Source organism: Neovison vison, chromosome 5, assembly GCF_020171115.1.
Source record: "Neovison vison isolate M4711 chromosome 5, ASM_NN_V1, whole genome shotgun sequence".
NCBI classification, from domain to species: Eukaryota; Metazoa; Chordata; class Mammalia; order Carnivora; family Mustelidae; genus Neogale; species Neogale vison.
In genome coordinates, this window is record NC_058095.1 from 18,305,704 (window position 1) to 18,326,522 (window position 20,819).

The 20,819-nt window shown below is 42.0% G+C and overlaps 1 non-coding gene across 1 annotated transcript; it reads right to left on the reverse strand.

Annotated features, from left to right (window-relative positions):
- Positions 1-11,251: 11,251 nt before the first annotated feature.
- LOC122908021 lies at positions 11,252-11,369 on the reverse strand. Its single transcript, XR_006384825.1, has one exon. It is a non-coding gene; the product is annotated as a U5 spliceosomal RNA (small nuclear RNA).
- Between the last annotated feature and the right edge of the window lie 9,450 nt (positions 11,370-20,819).

Consider the following 20,819-nt stretch of genomic DNA (forward strand, 5'->3'; position numbering starts at 1 on the left):
AAACCTGTTCGAGATTGGCCCTGACTGGCAAACAGCAGCCCGATGATTGGCTAGTGGGGCAGCAAAGGGGCAGGCGTAGAAGGTGGGGAAGGAGCGCGGGCCTACCGCATAGGAGAAGTGATGTAGGTGGTAGGAAGATATGAGAATTCGCTCAGCAACTGGTTGATAATCCTTCACCTATCGCTGTGCACCTTTCGTATTTCATTTTTGTCCTTTGGTCCCTCCCCTAACTCCCAGAATCCTTTGGAGCGGCCAAGAGAATAATAGGCGTGCTCATTTTCTGAAGGTGAGGAACCCCATTAAGGAGTTGGGTGTTGTTGGGACTCCCCCCTTCCCGAGGGAGAGCCGCGCTCTGTTCTAGGCCCGAGGCCACAACGAGGGTGAAGGCGTTTTGGTGTTAATGTAACTCTTGAACAGAGTTCACGCCAACTTGCACCACAGACGCCATTTACATGGGCAGTCCCATTTGGAGATACGATAGAGAAACGCTAAGTGTTGTGGGCGTTGAAATATTGAAGATGAGAATCATAAACCCTGCAAAAGCCTATAAGGTGTTTGTTTAAAATCAAAACTTGAGAAGCGCTCAATGAAGTGGAAGTTTTTTTTTTTAAGATTTTTTTTTTTTAATTTATTAGAGAGAGAGCAAGCGCACAAGCAGGCAGAGTCGGAGAGAGAAGCAGGCTCCCTGCTGAGCGAGGAGCCGGATGTGGGACTCGATCCCAAGCCCCTGGAATCATGACCTGAGCCAAAGGCAGACGGCTTAACTGACTGAGCCACCCAGGCATCCTGGAAGATGTTCTTTTAATTCAAAAGCAAATGGAGATAATATAGGGGGACAAGTTTTATTGGTCCATTCTGTCCCGGGAGTTATTTTGGATGCCTACCCAGATTTGATTTAAGAAAGCTGACCAGGGGGGCGCCTGGGTGGCTCAGTGGGCTAAGCCTCTGCATTCGGCTCAGGTCATGATCTCAGGATCCTGGGATCGTGTCCCGAGTCTGCCTTTCTGCTCAGCAGGGAGCCTGCTTCCTCCTCTCTCTCCGCCTGCCTCTCTGTCTACTTGTGATCTCTCTCTGTCAAATAAATAAATAAAATCTTAAAAAAAAAGAAAGAAAGAAAGCTGACCAGGTGAGGTGGCTGTATCAATTAAATTTCTTTCCTACCTTACCCTTAAAGTTGCTGATGTGGAGCTCATTCTCCCCTTGCTTGACAGAGCTCTAACTTCCTTCCCTCCCCCATTGTGCCCAAAAGAATTTTGAAAAAGTATGAATCCTCTTATGTATCTTTTTTGTTATAGTAAGATACACATATAATTTACCATTTTAGTCATTTTAGTCATTTTCGAGTTTACAGTTCAGTGGGGTTATGCAGCCATCACCGCTGTTGATTTTCATTATCTCAAACAGAAGCTCTGTACTCAATAAACAATAACTCCCTATTACCTCTCCCCCATCCACTGATAACCTCAATTCTAATTTCTGTTACTAGAATTTTGCCTATTCTAGGTACCTCACGTAAATGGAATCATAAAATATTTGTCCCTTTGTGGCTGTCTTATTCATTAACATCATAAAGGTTCATCAGTATTGTTGTATGTGTCAAAAAGTCATTCCTTTTCTTGGCTGAATCATATTGCACTGTACGTGTATACCACATTTTGTTATCCATTTATCAGTTGGTGGACACTTGGTATGTTTTAACTTTTTCACTATTGTGAATAATGCTGCTCTGAATATCAGTGTACATGTATCTGATGTCTTTTTTTTTTTAATTCTTTTGGGTATATGCCTTAGAGGGGAATGGGTCAAATGGTAATTCTTTTTAACATTTTGAGGAACACCAAACTTTCCACAGCAGCTGCACCATTTATAGTCCCATCAGCAATGCATCATGGTTCCAATTTCTCCACTTTTTGTTTTCCTTTTCTTTTTGAATAGTAGCCATTATAGAAAGTATGATGCAGTGTCTCACTGTGCTTTTGATTTGTATTTCCCTATAAGTAATGATTCGAAGCATCTCTTCATACACTTATTGGCCATTTGTGCATATATATATTTTTTTTATTGATTTATTTGACAGAGAGGGATCACAAGCAGGCAGAGAGGCAGGCAGAGAGAGAGAAGAGGAAGCAGGCTCCCCGCTGAGCAGAGAGCCTGATGCGGGACTCGACCCCAGGATCCTGGGATCATGACCTGAGCCGAAGGCAGCAGCTTAACCCACTGAGCCACCCAGGCGCCCTATATATATATTTTTTAAAGATTTTATTTATTTATTTGACAAATCACCAGTAGACAGAGAGGCAGGCAAAGAGAGGAAGGGAAGCAGGCTCCCTGCTGAGCAGAGAGCCTGATTGGGGCTCCATTCCAGGACCCTGAGATCATGACCTGAGCCGAAGGCAGAGGCTTAACCCACTGAGCCACCCAGGTACCCCTGTATATATTTCTAAGATATTTTATTTATGTAACAGAAAGAGATACAGCAAGAGAGGGAACACAAGCAGGGGCAGTGGGAGAGGAAGAAGCAGGCCTCCCGCTGAGCAGAGAGCCCGATATGGGGCTTGAGTCCAAGACCCTGGGACCATGACCAGAGCTAAAGACGGACCCCCAACAACCGAGCCACCCAGGCCCTCCTATGATTGGATTTTTTAAAATAGTTAGGAATATTCTTTGAGGGGCACCCGGATGGCTGAGTTGGTTAAGCCTCTGCTCTCAGCGCAGGACCTCAGCAGGTAATCTGCTTCTCCCTCCTTTTCTCCCCCAGCGTGTGCTCTCTAAAATTAACTAAACTCTTTTAAAAAGGAGCATTTTTTTTTATATAACTAGGAACAATTTAAAACCTATTCCATTCTTAAGAATTAGTGCAGAATGCACTTTTCTCCAAAATATATAAGGTTAGGTTTTTTTGTTTTTGGTTTGCAACTCTGGAAGACAATGTACAATGTGGTACTCTTCAGTTACATTAGTGAAACCATTTTTATACTTTTACACATGCTTAAACATTTTGTTTTGTAACAAAAATAATCAGTTCCATTGAAAAAAATCAGCCTGCCCCCAAGAAGTGTTTTGTGTGATAAAAGAAATAGGATTTCAACTAAAACTTCAAGTGCAAATAAAATATGTATTTTCAAAAGTTCAAAGTGTATCGGGGCAAAATCTCAATGCCAGAGAGAACTCTGAATTAATTCTTCATAGAAAGCAATCATATCATTCCAAGTCAGTATATAATTAAATCACTGCGGGATTATTGTATATGCTCACATTTATGTTAAATGAATTGTTTTTCCAGTTTCCTAATGGACTAGTGGTCCAACAATTTATTTATTTATTTTTTTTTTTAAAGATTTTATTTGACAGAGAGAGACACAAAGAGAGAGGGAACACAAGCAGGGGGAGTGGGAGATGGAGAAGCAGGCTTCCCGCCGAGCAGGGAGCCCGACGTGGGGCTCGATCCCAGGACCCTGGGATCATGACCTGAGCCAAAGGCAGAGGCTTAACCCACTGAGCCACCCAGGCGCCCCTGGTCCAACAATTTAAATGGGCTGCAAACCTACTCAGTTCAAGCCATTAAATTCTTTATAGGCTTCTCTGACTTGAGGGATCCAATTATCTTAATTATACCTTCTGAATTTTACTGGGCTTCCATATATGGGTTCTCTACCTCTCATAGGTTGTTCGAAGAGTGAAAATGTAGTAAGGAAATTTAACTCAAAATTGGAGTTGGGAAAATAGGAAGGGAAGGCTTTCACACCTGTACTCCCACTCCTCCTGGCTTGCCTCCTCCAGCAAGAAGGAAGATTTCCTCTCAGACCAGCAACAGCAAGCTGCCCTCACCTGCAGCCAATGAGAGGCTGCCACTACTTCAAACTCACTTTTTCCTCCAATGAACTTTTGTTCAAAATATACCTCTCTGGGGCACCTGGGTGGCTCAGTGGGTTAAGCCACTGCCTTCGGTTCAGGTCATGATCTCAGGGCCCTGGGATCGAGTCCCGCATCGGGCTCTCTGCTCAGCAGGGAGCCTGCTTCCTCCTCTCTCTCTGCCTGCCTCTCTGCCTGCTTGTCATCCCTCTCTGTCAAATAAATAAATAAATAATCTAAAAAAAAAAAAATATATATATATATATATATATATACCTCCCAGCTGGGTGCCGGTGTGGCTCAGTCAGTTGACTGACTTTGGCTCAAGTCATGATCTGGGGTCCTGGGGTTGAGCCCGATGTGGGGCTCCCTGCCTAGCCGGAAGCCTGCTTCTCCCCATCCATCTGCCCCTCCCCCTGCCTTATTTGCGCGCACACGCGCTCTCTCGCTCTCTCTCTCTCAAATGAATAAATCTTCTTTTTTTTAAAGATTTTATTTATTTATCCGGTAGAGAGAGGTCACAAGTAGGCAGAGGGGAAGGCAGAGAGATAGGGGGGAAGAGGCTCCCCGCTGAGCAGCGAGCCCAATGCGGGGCTTGATCCCAGGACCCCGAGATCATGACCTGAGCCGAAGGCAGAGGGTTTAACCCACTGAGCCACCCAGGCGCCCCTCAAATGAATAAATCTTTAAAACAAAAAACAAATCCCTTCAAACTTCCTCTTTACCTCTGTAGAAGGACCTCTCCCATTTTGTTGCCAGGACTTGTGGTTGGCCATAGTTTGCTTGTCCTGAATTGCAGTTTTTCTGCTCTCCCACCCCCACCCGAAAACTCTATTTTCCTGGCTGAATTGCTTACCTTTTTCTTTTAAAAAGGTTTACAGAAGCATACAAAATGCTCTTTATTAGAGCTCTTTGAGATTACTCCCTTTTTTCAGTAGCCAAATTAGTGTTTTTCTGGTTCTCTAGCATTGTATTTACAGCTTGATTGCTTACTTATTTATTTAAGATAGGTAGGAAGTAAACCTGTTTCTGCTTTAACCTTTCTGGTTGGACTTGTGTTCCAGGAAACTTGTAGGTTTCCATTTAGCTTGAGATGAGGCCCTGAAAAATTCATGCATTTACCTTTGCTGAATAAATGTTTCTGCTAGAGGGGGGTGGGGAGATTCTTGAGTTGATTAATATTTATCAAATGTAATATTAATGTGCATTTTCTATGGCAAACTCTTCCATTCCTTCAAAGATAACGTTCCTTGTCATCTTTTTTGTATTTTGATTTTATCTATGTAAAACTTTATTTCCTGAATAGGATAGAGTGTATATTTGATATTTAAACTGACAAACTGACATTGAACTAGGGCTTTCACTATAGAATGAAAATTCTGAATCTCTGTTTCACTGCCCTGCAAAACTGAGTTTCTATTTCTCAATGTTTGATTGGAACCAGATGTTAGAAAAGGTTCATAGAAGAGCGCCACCAGGAAAAGACATCTTTTAAAGATGTCTTTTGAAATTTCCTTTGGGCCTTTAAATTTCTCCTGAATTTGAGGGATCCCCAGACTGTATAATGAAGGGTCTTCTGACACAATGGACCAGAAAACAGCTTCTTAAAAGAAATTAAGATCCAGAGTTTTAATTTAGGCCACAGAGTTCAAGAAGTTATGGACGGGTCCATTTTTTAAGTTCTATCAAAGCTTTGTGTTTTGTGACATACCACTAAACATAAACTTCCTTCCCAAGGGTAATTAAGTTAAAAGAACATTCATGAAAGGTATGGTTTCCAAATTGGATGATTATATGCCCTTAAGGTGGGAAATAAATTCTGTATTTATAGAATCTTCCTGAAAACTCACAGCTCACCTAACTGTTACAATCTTTAACCAGCCCAAATTTCTGTATTCTTTTATCTGCCTTATTTTCTATTTGAGCAGTCTTAAGATACTATGAGAGGATCTACCTATAAGTTGAGTCTGAGAGTTTGGCTGTTTTATAAATCCTTGTACTAAATAATGGGATTCTTCATCTTTATCACATTGTCAGAGCCTGGAGATAGCTCTTTTCATTGAAAAAACTTTTAAAATCTGCCTAGGTTCTAAGCTGGCTTCTAATCAGGCAGGGTTCTATGGGGTATCCATCCCCAGGACACCTACAAAGTTGAAACCTGGAGAAGCTACTTCACTGGCTCCAGGAGAGCAGAGTATGGGAGATTTAGCCAGTTATAAGGTTCTATCCCTCCTTCAGGGTCCTTACCTCTGATCTGGAGTCCTACTACTTATCTAGCTGGATGATCTAGTGCTTGCTCTCCTTTTTTTTTTTTTTTTCTTTAAAGATTTTATTTATTTATTTGACAGACAGAGATCACAAGTAGGCAGAGAGAGAGGAGGGTGCAGGTCCTTACTGAGCAGAGAGCCCGATGAGGGGCTCCACCCCAGGACTCTGGGATCATGATCTGAGCCAAAGCCAAAGACTTTAACACACTGAGCCACCCAGGCACCGCCCCCTTTTTAAAAATAGACTTTATTTTTTAGGTCACATTTAGATTCACAAGAAAATTGAGTGGAAAGGATAGAGTCCCCATATACTCCCTGCCTCCACACAGCCTTCCCCATGATCAGTATTCTGCACCATAGTGTTCATTTGTTACAATTGATGAACCTACATTGAAACAACATTATCAATCAAAACCCATAGTTTACAGGAGGATTCACTCTTACTGTTGTGTACTCTGTGGGTTTTGACAAATGTATAATGTTGTATATTTACCATCATAGTGTCATACAGAAAAGTTCCACTGCCCTAAAAAAACTCTGTTCGACTTATTCATTCCTCCCTCTCTCCTAACCCCTCGTGACCGCTGGTGTTTTTACTGTCTCCATATTTTGCTTTTTCCACAATGTCATATATTTGGAATCATTCAATAGTAGCCTTTTCAGACAGGCTTCTTTCACTTGGTAATATGCATTTAGTTTCCTCCCTATTTTTTCATGGCTTGAGAGCTCATTTCTTTTTAGCACAAGTAATATTCCGTGTCTGGATGTGCCACAGTTTATACATTTCATCTACTGAAGATATCTTGGTTGCTTCTAAGTTATGGATAAAGCTGCTGTAAGCACTCACGTGCAGCTTTTCGTGTATACAAGTCTTCAACTCATTTGAATAAATATAAAGGAGCATGATTGGGGCGCTTGGGTGGCTCAGTGGGTTAAAACCTCTGCCTTCCGCTCAGGTCATGATCCCAGGGTTCTGGGATCGAGCCCCTCATCCAGCTCTCTGCTCAGCAGGGAGCCTGCTTCCCCTCCTCTCTCTTTCTGCCTGTCTCTCTGCCTACTTGTGATCTCTGTCTGTCAAATAAATAAATAAAATCCTAAAAAAAAAAAATCAAGGAGCTCGATTGCTGGATTATACAGTAAAAGTATGTTTCGTATTGTAAAAAATAGCCAAACTGTCTTCCAAGATGGCTGTGCCATTTTGCATTCCCACCAGCAATGAATAGGAGTTCCTGTTGCTGAGCATCCTTAATTGGTGTTGTCAGTGGTTTTAATTTTGGCCATTTTAGTACGTTTGTAATGGTACCTCATTGTTTTACTTTTTTTTAAATCTCTTGCTTGTACATATTCTTGGTTCCTAATTGCTTCTCTATTTTTTCTTTTAAGATTTTTGCTTTTATTATTTATTTTAGAGAGAGAGTGCAAGATAACACAAGCGGGGGGGGGGGCAGCACAACCAGAGGGAGAAGCAGGCTCCCCAACGAGCAGGGAGCCTGACACAGGCCTCGATCCCAGGACCCTGGGATCATGACCTGAGCCCAAGGCAGATGCTTAATTAACTGAGCCACTCAGGCACCCTGCTTCTCTACTTTGTCTTACCGCTCAGCTTCTAGATAAGTTGCTCTCAAAGCACGTCCCCAGATCAACAACATCGGTACCACCTAGGAACTTGTTAGAAATGGAGTTTGGGGGGCATCTGGATGGCTCAGTGGATTAGGCATCTGCTTTCAGCTCAGGTCATGATCCCAGGGTCCTGGGATGGAGGCTCCCTGCTCAGTGGGGAGCCCACTGCTTCCTCTCCCTCTGCCCCTCCACCCCACTCCTCCTCTCTGTCTCTCTCAAATAAATAAAATCTTTTTTAAAAATTTAAAAAAAAAAAGAAATGGAATTTGGAGGGTCTTGCCCAAACCTACTGAATGAAAGATCTGTATTTTAATAGCCTTCCAAGTGATTCTAATGTAAGCTAAAATTTGAAAACACTATTCTAGACTTTCATTCTTCAAAATGATGGCCTCCAGACATACATAGTTATTGAACTCTTGGAATATGTTTAGAATGAATTACGATGTCCTATAATTGTAAAATATACCCCAGATTTTGAAAACTTTAGTGTGAAAAAAAGAAAAAGTAAAATATCTCATTCATAATGTTTATATTGACAACATTGAAATTAAAATACTTTGGATATATTGAGTCAAAGAAAATACATTATTCAAATTAATTTCACCTGGGGTTTTTTTTCAGTTTTGACATAGGGTTACTAGAAAATTTTGAGTTAACATTTGTAGCTCTCATATTTCTGTTAGACACCATCATTCTAGACTGTGAGTCTGCAAACTATAGCCTGTGGGCTACATCTGGCCTACTGCCTGTTTTTAGATGGCCCATGCATTAAGAATGGTTTTAAATTTTTAAATGATTGAAAATAAATTTTACAAAAGAATATTCCAGGACATGTGAAAATTATACGATATTTAAGTTTCACTGTCCATAAATAAAGTTTTATTGAAACACAGACACACTCATTTATTTTTGTATTGTCTATGGTTGCTATTCCTGTATAGCAGCAGAAAACTAGCTGTGGCAAGAACCCTATGGCCTACAAGTGTAAAATATTTACTATCTGGCCCTTTACAGAAAATACTGGCTAAACCCTGTTCTAGACTGTCCTCTTCTACATACTATCTAGGAGAGGACCCTACTTTTAAATTGTCCCTACTCTTTGTTCCCAAACTTTGCTTAACTTTTAGGCTCAGTCCTTGACCCCTATAACCCAAATCTCAGTGGTATTTTGGAGTTGCAAGATTTCACACAGAAACTTGGTGGGGTTTTTTTGTTTTTGTTTTGTTTTGTTTTTTAGGCCAACACAGGGCTTAAACTCATGACCCTAAGATCAAGACCTGAGCTGATACCAAGAGTCAGATGCTTAACTGACTGAGCCACCCAGGTGCCCCCTGGAGTTACAAGATTTGATCTATGCATTATTTAGGGTATAAAGAGATAGGCCAAAAATGTCCTTGCCTTCCAAAACTGCACAAGAAACTATGAACCCAGCAAAAAGGAACAGATAAATGCTCAATAGCTTCTTTCTTCATACACAGGAACTTCCTTCTTTTATTTATTTGTTTGTTTCTTTATTATTTAATCTACTTCTTTGAGAGAGAGAACAAGCAGAGGTGGGGGAAGGAGCAGAGGGAGAGGGAGAAGCAGGCTCCCAGGTGAGCAGGGAGCCTGATATGGGGCTCCATCCCAGGACCTTGAGATCATGACCTGAGCTGAGGGCAGACACTTAACTGACCGAGCACCAGGTGCCCCATTCTCTCTCTCTCTCTTTTTTAAAGATTTTATTTATTTATCTGGCTTCAGGAATGGGGCAGAGGAAGAGGGAGAGAGAGAGAGAATCTCAAGCAGACTCTGCACTAAGAGCAGAAAAGAGTTGAACTCTTGACCAACTGAGCCACCCAGGCACCCGTGGGGCCTTCCTTCTTAAGGATAAGAGAACCCAGGGTTAATTGTCCCATCAAATCGAGAGGTAAGCTAAACCGAGGTAAGCAAATTGAGGACTGGTCCCTTTCTTTCATAACTCAGCAACACCTCTTGAATTAAAACTCACTCTCTCTGCGAGCTGGTGCCTACTCTCAGCCAGATTAGTTGGCTTCTGCAGCACCTTGTTCTGTCAGATATATTGGGGAAATCATTATGGTGGTTTTTTCCACTCCAGTGAAGCAGACGTCTGGAACCCGTTGAGCCTGTATCCTTATTCTCTACCACCCGCACCAGTATGCAGCCGAAGTCTTGTTGGCTCAATGAATCTTTATGGTCTCATTTTATAGGATTCCCAAAGAAGAGAAGTATGGCTGTGGTTTCCAGAATGTTAATTGATAACAGTTCTTGGCAACAGTGCCCTTCCTGGCTTTCCTTCTTTAACCTGCTCCTTCCACCCATCATAATAACATCATTCCTTAGACTGGCACTAGTCTCAAGTTTCTCTCTCTCCTTTTCTCTCTCCCTCTCTTTCTTTCTCTCCCTCCTTCTCTCTCTTTCTGTTTCTCCCCTATTCCCCCAACACCCACAAGCCCTTCATTCCTTTTTTCCTTGTTCTGCTGAAAATACAAAGGACTGTTTAACTTTCTAATATAAGCTAGTTTGTTGCAAATTCCCTGAACACTGTAATAATGTGAATATTTATGATTAAAAGGGCCCTCATTGAGAAGTGTTGCTCCCTATTTCAACCACAGTTCACTGTCAAAGTCAAGGAGAGGTCTTGCATCTCTATTCGTCTAAGAACTCTCTGCTCTGGACAGTTGTCTTTTTTTTTTTTTTTAAGATTTTATTTATTTATTTGACAGAAAGAGAGATCACAAAGAGGCAGAGTGGCAGGCAGAGAGAGAGGGGGAAGCACGCTCCCTGCTGAGCTTGATCCCCAGGACCTTGAGATCATGACCTAAGCTGAAGGCAGAGGCTCAACCCCCTGAGTCACCCAGGCGCCCCTGGACAGTTGTCTTTAGATTCTCTTGTTGAGTTGAATTTAGACCCTAGGCTGGGAGTGGGAAGAGGCAGAAACGTTTTCGCATAGAGAAACCTGGCTTTTCTAGTTGAGCTTATCTTAAATATTGGACACCAAGAGGGAAGTCTCTCAGGGGTGTCTCTTAGAAAATAAGCTGGGGGATCAGGGGGCCTAGTGTTTTCTCCAGGTCTTTTCCAGATGATCTCCCGATTTCTGGCCTTTACCTTGGCGAAGCTTCACTTTTCTCCGTGAAATAACGGGTTTGATAAGTCAACCTGCAAAGTTCTTTCCAACTCTAAATTGTTCTCGTTTAGAAAATAGAAAAGTTCAAGCTAGTAGAACCATGGAATTAAAGGATTTTTGATCCAGAGGTGCCATTGGGAATCATTTGGCCCAACCCTCAATGTCCAAATGAGACTCAGAGGAGTGCAAACCACAGGGCTGGTGATGCCGGAGCACCTGAGAGGAGGTGGCGTAGCTTTGAGGCTGAGTGGAATTGGGTCAAATAGGGATGGAGAATAGACCTGAAGTCTTCCTAGGTGGGGACAATATGGTAAAGAGTGGAGTCTTCTACTGGTTTGTTTTTTTTTTGTCTTTGTTTTTAGATTTACTGGAGATGATCCTTTTTATTTTTTTTCCTAAGCAAGTTCTCAAAAAATGGGTTGAAGACTCAGAATTGTTTCTCTCTGTGGAAATCTTTAGTAAAAGGTGAAATATTTATGCGATCTGGAGAGAAACCAGAGTAGGGGGATCATACTTCCTAATGCAGTACCGACCAGTGGTGAGAACCTTGCATTAATGCTCACAAAAGCCATCTGAGAACACAGCCATGAGTCTGGCTCTGAAACAACATACTTTCCTATAAACTGTTGGTTTTTTTGTCCAAAGAACAAATATATGTGCATCTAATACAAAAAAACAACTGTTTGACTTAAGAAACCTAGTTAGATTTACTAGAAGAAAAATAACAACCTCTTGAACTGAAAATCAAAGTCAGTTATTTGGTATTATAATAATAACATAGACCAAGATACTGGTACCAAAATTTTCCATTTTTTTTTTTTAAAGGAGAACATTCTTCTTCTCTCCATGTTTTCACTCTCTTTCATTGTCCCTGGAACTTTTCCACTTTTTTTTTTTACTTTTCCACTTTTTAAAAAATTTATTTATTTGACAGAGAGAGAGAGAGATCACAAGTAGGCAGAGAGCAAGCAGAGAGAGAGAGGAGGAAGCAGGCTCCCTGCTGAGCAGAGAGCCCGATGTGGGACTCAATCCCAGGACCCCGAGATCATGACCTGAGCCAAAGGCAGCAGCTTAACCCACTGAGCCACCCAGGTGCCCCATTTACTTTTCTACTTTTTAATGGGTTGATATTTTATTGACATCCCTAATACTGACTTTATTTTTGTCAGTTGAGTAAATTCTACCAATTATGGAGCTGTTCGGTTGTTGTACAGATAAAATCCCCAAATAAACAGTAGTTGGAGAGAACTTGCATTGTCTGGTTTTGTCTGGTCCTATTTTGGTTTTTGCATTTCCCTCACTGAGGAGAAGGTCGGATTTCATCTGATTAGCCCCTGTGGGAGGCTATGTTCTGTACTTGTCAGAGATGCTCCATGATCTTCAGAAGGACTTCAGGGATCGTGGTGATGTGCTCTACAGGTCACCTAACTGGATATTAAAGTCCAGACATGCCTGGAGAGTTCGACTGTTTCTGTTTATCCAGTACTCCCAGCCTCATACACCCCCCATCTTGATTATTTATTTTTTGTTGTTTGAGCTTTCTTTTTGGCTTAGGAAAATGTCAAATGTTAAGGGAAGGGTGTTGCTTGGGTCACGACTTTGACATATTCTTTGACCAGTGCTCTATTAGAAAACATTTTTAGGAATTCCTCATGCTGGGAGCAGTTACTAAAAAAAACCCAACTTAAAAAAATATATACATTTTATGTGAATTTTCACTTCTTAAATTTTTCTTTTCAGTTTGCAAAGATAATATTGCTTGTGGAGAGGTTAAACAATATAGAATAGGTTAAAGAGAAAAGAAAGAGTCCCTAGAAATCCCACCATGTTGTCAAAGACCCCAGTCTCTCTCTTGCATGTGTATGTGTATACACATGCAGGAGCATAATGGGAAGCACATGCCGTAACTGATTTTCTCCCCACATCAAAATAGAAACTCTGAGGTATAATTTAACATGATAGTGGTAAATATTAAATGGTGCTCAAAGATTTTTAGTTTTAATTTCTGTCCTGACAGTTGGAAATTAGAGTTCTAGAGATGAGTTCATGCATTATCATATCCATGTACATCTTTGTATGCCTGTCTCTGTTACATTTAGGGTGGTTATAAAAATTTCCCCCCTTTGGGGGATTCTGGTTATTACATTTTTGGGGGGGGAAATATTATAAGGGGCACCCGGGTGGCTCAGTGGTTAAGCATCTGCCTTCAGCTCAGGTCATGATCCCGGGGTCCTGGGATGGAGCCCTGCATGGGGTTCCCCGCTGGGCAAGGATCCTGCTTCTCCCTCTCCCACTCTCCCTACTTACGTTCCCTCTCTCACTGTCTCTCTTTCTGTCAAATAAATAAATAAAATCTTCAAAACAATTTTTAAAAAAAGGAAAATATTATAAAAGCGATGGGGGATACATTATGATGTGTACCTGCCATTTTCAACAGACAATATTTTAGGGTGATCTGTCTGTAGACTTAGGAGATTATGTATATATTAATATAATATATTACATAATAATACATATGATATAATGTATATTCCTTTGACTTATTCCCTGATACAGAGGTTTTATAATTTATAATCTTCCAATTTGTTGTATTTGATTGTAAAAGTAATATTTGTTTGCTTTAAAACATTTTAAACCACTACAGAGCAACTGATGAGGGGCACTTGGGTGGGTCAGTTGGTTAAGTGTATGCTTTTGGCTCAAGTCATGATCCCAGGGTCCTGGGATCAGGTCCCATGTTGGCCTCCTTGCTCAGTGGGGAGCCTGGTCTTCCTCTGTTTGCTACTCCCCCTGCTTGTGTCTCTCTCTCTTTGTCTCTCTCTTTCTTTGTCTCTCTCTCTCTCTCTCTCTCTCGCTGACAAATAAATAAATAAATAGAATCTTAGGGAAAAAAAGAGTGACTGATGAATTATTGAACTCTACATCTGAAACTAATGCTGTACTCTATGCTGGCTAATTGAATTTAAATTAAAAAATAAAATGAAATGAACCACTGCAGAAATATACACAGCAAAATATAAGTTTCTATCCCCTATTTTCTCTACTCTTTTCTAAGCATTTCTGCTATTAATATTTGGTATATATCCTTCCAGACTTTTTTAACTCTTGGTACAAACAGAAGTAAGCAATATGGTTTTAATTTTATTTTTATTTTTTCGATTTATTTACTTATTTATTTGAGAGAGAGCAAGAGAGAAAGCATGAGTTGGGTGAAGGGCAAAGGGAGAAGTAGACTTCCTCCTGCGCAGGGAGCCGGATATGGTGCTTGATTCCAGGACTCTGAGCTCATGATCTGAGTTGAAGGCAGACCTTGAAAGATTGAGCCACCCAGGTGCCCCAGCAATATAGTTTTTAATTTTTTTTTTATAAAAATGAGGTCATACTACAGTATATATGGTTCTGCAACACTCTTTTCAACCAACAATATACCATGATACATTATCAAAGTATGTATATTTTTAGTGGTGCCTGGGTGGTTCAGCGGGTTAAAGCCTCTGCCTTCAGCTCAGGTCCTGATCCCAGGGTCCTGGGATCAATCCCCACATCGGGGCTCTCTGCTCAGCAGGGGGGCCTGCTTCCTCCTCTCTCTCTGCCTGCCTCTCTGCCTACTTGTGATCTCTGTCTGTCAAATAAATAAGTAAAATCCTTTAAAAAAAACACAGTATGTATATTTTTATTTTTTAAAGATTTTATTTATTTATTTGTCAGAGAGAGAGGGAGAGAGAGCGAGTGAGCACAGTCAGACAGAGTGACCGGCAGAGGCAGAGGGAGAAGCAGGCTCCCTGCTCAGCAAGGAGCCTGATGTGGGACTCGATTCCAGGCCACTGGGAATCATGACCTGAGCCGAAGGCAGCCGCCCAACCAACTGAGCCACCCAGGCGTCCCAACAAAGTATGTATATTTTTAGAAACGGGGTTTGGGACAAAGAGAATCTGAAGCAGGCTCTAAGCCCAGCATGGAGTGGGACACGGGGCTCCATCTCACGACTCTCAGTTCGTGATCTGAGCTGCAACCAAGAGTAGGACACCTAACTGACTGTGCCACCCAGGTGCACCCAAAGTATGTATTTTTTTTAAATGACTGCATAGTATTCCAGTAGTATGGACCTATCTTTTTTTTTTTTTTTTTTGACAGACAGAGATCACAGGTAGGCAGAGAGGCAGGCAGAGAGAAAGGAGGAAGCAGGCCCCCCTGCTTAGCAGAGAGCCTGATGTGGGGATTGATCCCAGGACCCTGGAATCATGACCTGACCTGAAGGCAGAGGCTTAACCCACTGAGCCACCCAGGCGCCCCTCTTTTTTTTTTTTTTTAAGATTCTATATATTTATTTGAGAGAGAGAGAGAAAACATGAACAGGGTAGAGAGGAGCAGAGGGAGAGGGAGAAGCGGGCTCCCCACTGAGCAGGGAGCCCAATGCGGGGCCCGATCCTAGGACCCTGGGACAACAACCCTAGCTGAAGGCAGATGCCAAACTGACTGAGTCACCCAGTCCTAGACCTATCTTTTATTGATTAACATTTAAGGTTTTTCCCCCCATTTTTACCTATTATTTTTGTTTACTTGTTTTATGAAGAGTAAGTTGATTTACTATGTTGATACATGAGACAAAAGGCCCTCTAGGACAGTAATACTATTTTATACTTTTACCAAAATTCCTGAGAGGACCTATTATCTGGGCATCATATATATTTTTTTCTTCATCAATTTGATGAACAATAAATACAATCCTGGGGTGCGTGGGTCTGTCAAATAAATAAATAAAATCATGTTTAAAAAATACAATGACCTTGTCGGTTTTATTTATATTTCTTTAATTGTTAATGAAATTAAACATATTCTCGTATGTCTATTGACTATTCAGCTTTTCTTTTATAAACTGTCCATTCTTTTTTTTTAAAACTGTTTTTGTTGTTGTTGTTGTTTTTAACATTTTATTTATTTGACAGAGAGAGATCACAAGTAGGCAGAGAGGCAGGCAGAGAAAGAGGAGAAAGCAGGCTCCCTGCAGAGCAGAGAGCCGGATGTGGGGCTCGATCCCAGGACTCTGGGATGATGACCCAAGCTGAAGGCAGAGGCTTTAACCCACTGAGCCACCCAGGCGCCCCTAAACTGTCCATTCTTATGCTTCTTTTCTTTTCTTTTTTTTTTTTTAAGATTTTATTTATTCAGGGCACCTGGGTGGCTCAGTGGGTTAAATCCTCTGCCTTCGGCTCAGGTCATGATCCCAGGATCCTGGGATCGAGCACCGAATCGTGCTCTCTGCTCCGTGGAGAGCCTGCTTCCTCCTCTCTCTCTGCCTGCCTCTCTGCCTACTTGTGATCTCTCTCTGTCAAATAAAAAAATAAAATGTTTAAAAAAAAAGATTTTTTTTTTATTCATTTGACAGAGAGAGATCACAAGTAGGCAGAGAGGCAGAGAGGAGGAAGCAGGCTCCCCGCTGAGCAGGGGGCCCGATATGGGGCTCAATGCCAGGACCCTGGAATCATGACCCTGAGCCAAAGGCAGAGGCCTTAACCCACTGAGCCACCCAGGCGCCCCTCTTATGCTTATTTTCAATAGATGTAATTGACTTTATCTTAAAAACTTGTAAAAGTTCTTTGTATATTGGAGAAATCAGTTATCTATCATATGAATTGCCAGTATTTTCCCAATTTATTTGTCTTTCAACCTTGTTTGTAGTAATTTTTTGCCATACCAAATATACAAAAGTTGCTTCTGTTTGTGTGTTTTATGTGTGTAGTCAAATTTCTCAAACTTTTCCTTTTGGCTTCCAGAGCTTCATGTCAAACCTATAAAAATCCCTCATCATCCCAGGATTATACAAAGTACTATCATATTTTCTTTCTAAGCTCTCCTGCTTCCATGTTTCTACATTTAATTCTTTAATCCATTTGGCATTCATTTTGGTATAAACTGTGAGGTGTGGGTCTATCTTTATTTTTTTCCCAAATAGTTAACCACTTATTCTAACATCCTTTATTGAACAATCCATCTTGCTCCCACTGATTTTAACCACATTGTTTTCCCTGGATCTGTCATCTGTTCCTGTGCTGATAACACACTGTTTTAGTTTCTGTAGCTTAAAAATATATTCTAATATCTGATAGGATTACTCCTTTAAAATATTTTTATGTCCACAAGTGTTTTTTTGAGATTTATTTACTTATTTGAGAGAGAATGAGAATGAGAGAGCAGTGGAGAGGAGCAGAGGGAGAGGGAGAGAAAGAATTTTTTTTAAAGATTTTATTTATTTATTTGACAGAGATCACAAGTAGGCAGAGAGGCAGGAAGAGAGAGGGAAACAGGCTCCCCGCTGAGCAGAGAACCCGACACAGGGCTCAATCCCAGGACCCTGGGATCATGACCCTAGCTGAAAGCAGAGGCTTTAACCTGCTGAGCCACCCAGGCACCCCAGAGAGAAAGAATTTTTAAAATTTATTTATTTGTTTGAGAGGGAGAGAGAGATTGAGTAGGAGGGCAGAGAGAAAGGGAGAGAGAATCTGAAGCAGACCCCACCATGAGCACGAGACCAACGCAGGGCTCAATGTCATAACCCTGAAATCATGACCTGAGCCAAAATCTAGAATCAGACGCTTAACTGACTGAGCCACCCAGGTGCCCCTAAAGGTAACCATTTTTTAAAATTTTTTAAAAGATTTTATTTATTTATTTGACAGAGATCACAAGTAGGCAGAGAGGCAGGCAGAGAGAGAGCGAGATGCGGGCTTGATCCCAGGACCCGTTTATTTGACAGACAGAGATCATAAGTAGGCAGAGAGGCAGGCACTGAGCAGAGAGCCCGATGGGGGCTCGATCCCAGGACCCTGGGATCATGACCTGAGCTTAAGGCAGAGGCTTTAACCCACTGAGCCACCCAGGAGCCCCAGTTAACCATTTTAAAATGAACAATTCAGTGGCTTTTAGTACATTCACTTTGTTGTACAACCATTACTTCTATCTGGTTCCAAAACATTACCCTAAAAGGAAACATCATATCCACTAAGCAGTTTTTCCCCATTCCCTCCCCAACACACAAATTTTGTTTTGTTTTAAGATTTTATTTATTTATTTGACAGACAGAGATCACAAGTAGGCAGAGAGGCAGACAGGGAGAGGAGAAAGCAGGCTTCCTGCTGAGCACAGAGCCTGATGCAGGGCTGGATCCCAGGACCCTGAGATCATGACCTGAGCCAAAGACAGAGGCTTTAACCCAATGAGCCACCCAGGTGCCCCAACACAAAAATTTTTTTAAAGATTTATTTATTCATTTTAGAGAAGGGGGGAAAGGGGAGAGGGCAAGAGAATCTCCAGCAGACTTCCCGCTGAACGTGGAGCCCCATGTGAGGCCCAGTCCCATGATGCCCAGATCATGACCTCAGCCGAAATCGAGAGTTGATGCTTAACCAACTGAGCCACCCAGGCTCCCCTGCACACAAATTTTCAACACAAAAAATTGTACTTTTATTATAAAATTGCAGGCTTCAGATCTGCCATGTATTAAGGAAGATTAAAATTCAAGTCCAAGTTCAGAATTCTAGAGAAGCATTCCTGATTAAGACCATTCTCCAGGGGCGCCTGGGTGGCTCAGTGGGTTAAGCCGCTGCCTTCGGCTCAGGTCATGATCTCAGAGTCCTGGGATCAAGTCCCGCATCGGGCTCTCTGCTCAGCAGGGAGCCTGCTTCCCTCTCTCTCTCTCTGCCTGCCTCTCTGCCTACTTGTGATTTCTCTCTGTCAAATAAATAAATAAAATCTTAAAAAAAAAAAAAGACCATTCTCCAGCATGCCTCTGTATCCCCCACGCTTACTTCTGCATCCCCAGTAGCCCAAGACTTAACTTGGATTCTTTTAATCTACTGCTAAATTGCTTTGTGATTTTTCTCAAGCATCTGCAGCTTGTGTTATGTCTCCTCTACAACCTTGTAAACCTGCTCCTTTTTTTCCCTCCAGTGCCCCCTCATAACATCTGGCACTGGCTTTACGCAGTCACAGGCACATTAAATTATTGTTGACTGATTGTTATCAAAACTTCCATATTGGACTCCATGGGGTGTCAGGAGACTGCCTGGAGGGTGATGTAAATGGGAATTAAGAGGGAATTCAGCACACAGCATTTTGCTTTCAGATAATATACTACTTGTTGCCATTTATTAAGTGCCTATTAATTGTTCTGTCATAAACATTGCCTCATTGAAAATTCGTATAACAATCTTTTGAGGTGGAGGCTTTCTGGTGATACTCACTGAGGTTAAGTAATTTGCTTAAAGTCTCTGGGCTTAATGTCAGATCCAGGCTTTGAACCCTAGTTGCCTGGTATACACACCTTCTACCATGCTTCATTGTCTCCATGTCCTCTCTCCGCCAAGGGCTACCCATCACCTTGTCCGGTTCATGCTTTTACTCTCGTTGTTATAGTCAGGTTTGCCCTGAGGGAGTATCTAAGCTCTCCTGCTGAAGCATAAGATGAAATACTCAGGAAGCACCCAAGAATCATTCCATCTCTCACAATCTTACTTCACGCCCTGGCCCAGCTGTCAAGGATCAAGTTCATTCCTTACTTTATTATGTTCTGTGTTCTGGATGGGGTCCCATGCTGGCTAGCCCCGGTGTTATGACTGTCACCTCGGCTAGAGCTGGAGGTGGTATGTGGAGTTGAAGCCAGACACAGCAACCACCATAAGGATGGGAGATATCATTTTCCTAAAGGGGACAATCCCAGTGGGTGCCTGGAAGCTCAGTCTCGTCCCAGTCTTCCCGCAGGTGACATCTTCTTCTTTACTTCTAGAAAATGTGTAAAGCTTGGGATGTCAGAGAGCCCTTTGGAGAAATGTGGTGTAAATGAAATCAGAAACACGGATTGGTATTACCGCAGAGGAGACTCACTTTTTTTTTTTTTAGATTTTTATTTATTTATTTATTTGACAGAGAGAGAGATCACAAGTAGGCAGAGAGGCAGGCAGAGAGAGAGAGGAGGAAGCAGGCTCCCTGCTGAGCAGAGAGCTCGATTCAGGACTTTATCCCAGGACCCCGAGATCATGACCTGAGCCGAAGGCAGCGGCTTAACCCACTGAGCCACCCAGGTACCCCGAGACTCACATTTTAAAGCAGAAAAGAAAATATATGGGACAAAGGACCAGGTGGGCTTTTAAGGATGACATGGTAGGGTTGGGATATTTCAGCAAATTCTAATCTGTTGGGCACCGCACCCCAACCTGCCCCTCACAGCTGCAGAAAGACAGCCACCTCAGGGATGGTGGAGGTCTGGATCTGTGTTCTCAGAGGACAGAGGCTCTGCATTTGGAAATGGAAGGAGTAGATTTTTGATGCAGCAATACCATTTAACATTTGGGACTTTGTGACTGGGCAAAACACTTGGTCCTTGTAGAGTTTTTTCATCTGTTTAAAAAAAGCAAGGGCTTATTTAATGACAGCATCTTTGCTACCCCTTGTATGTCTTTGTGACATCATGGTTCCAATTTGCTGTAAACTATTAAGCCATTATCATCATTTAGATGTATAAGAGACTTTAGAGAGATAATAAGTGATGATAATTAACAACTTAGGTCTAGTGGACTGACAGTTCCTAAAATTGCTATAAGACCTTTAAGGGGATGTTAGATAAAAACTCACATCAATGAGTATTTTTATTAGATGACCCTTTCTCAGTCTGGATTCCTAGGTGACCTAGTCATTCATTTGGTAATAACAGAACCCAGTTCTCCATGCTGAGTATGTGTGTGTTCTGGGCCATGGGGGTTTGTGAAGAACACCAGGGATAGTGATGAGCTAAAAACCCTTAATGCTGGAAGGAAGATTAAGAATCATTCATTCCGGGGCGCCTGGGTGGCTCAGTGAGTTAAGTAAGCCGCTGCCTTCGGCTCAGGTCATGATCTCAGGGTCCTGGGATGGAGTCCCGCATCGGGCTCTCTGCTCAGCGGGGAGCCTGCTTCCCTCTC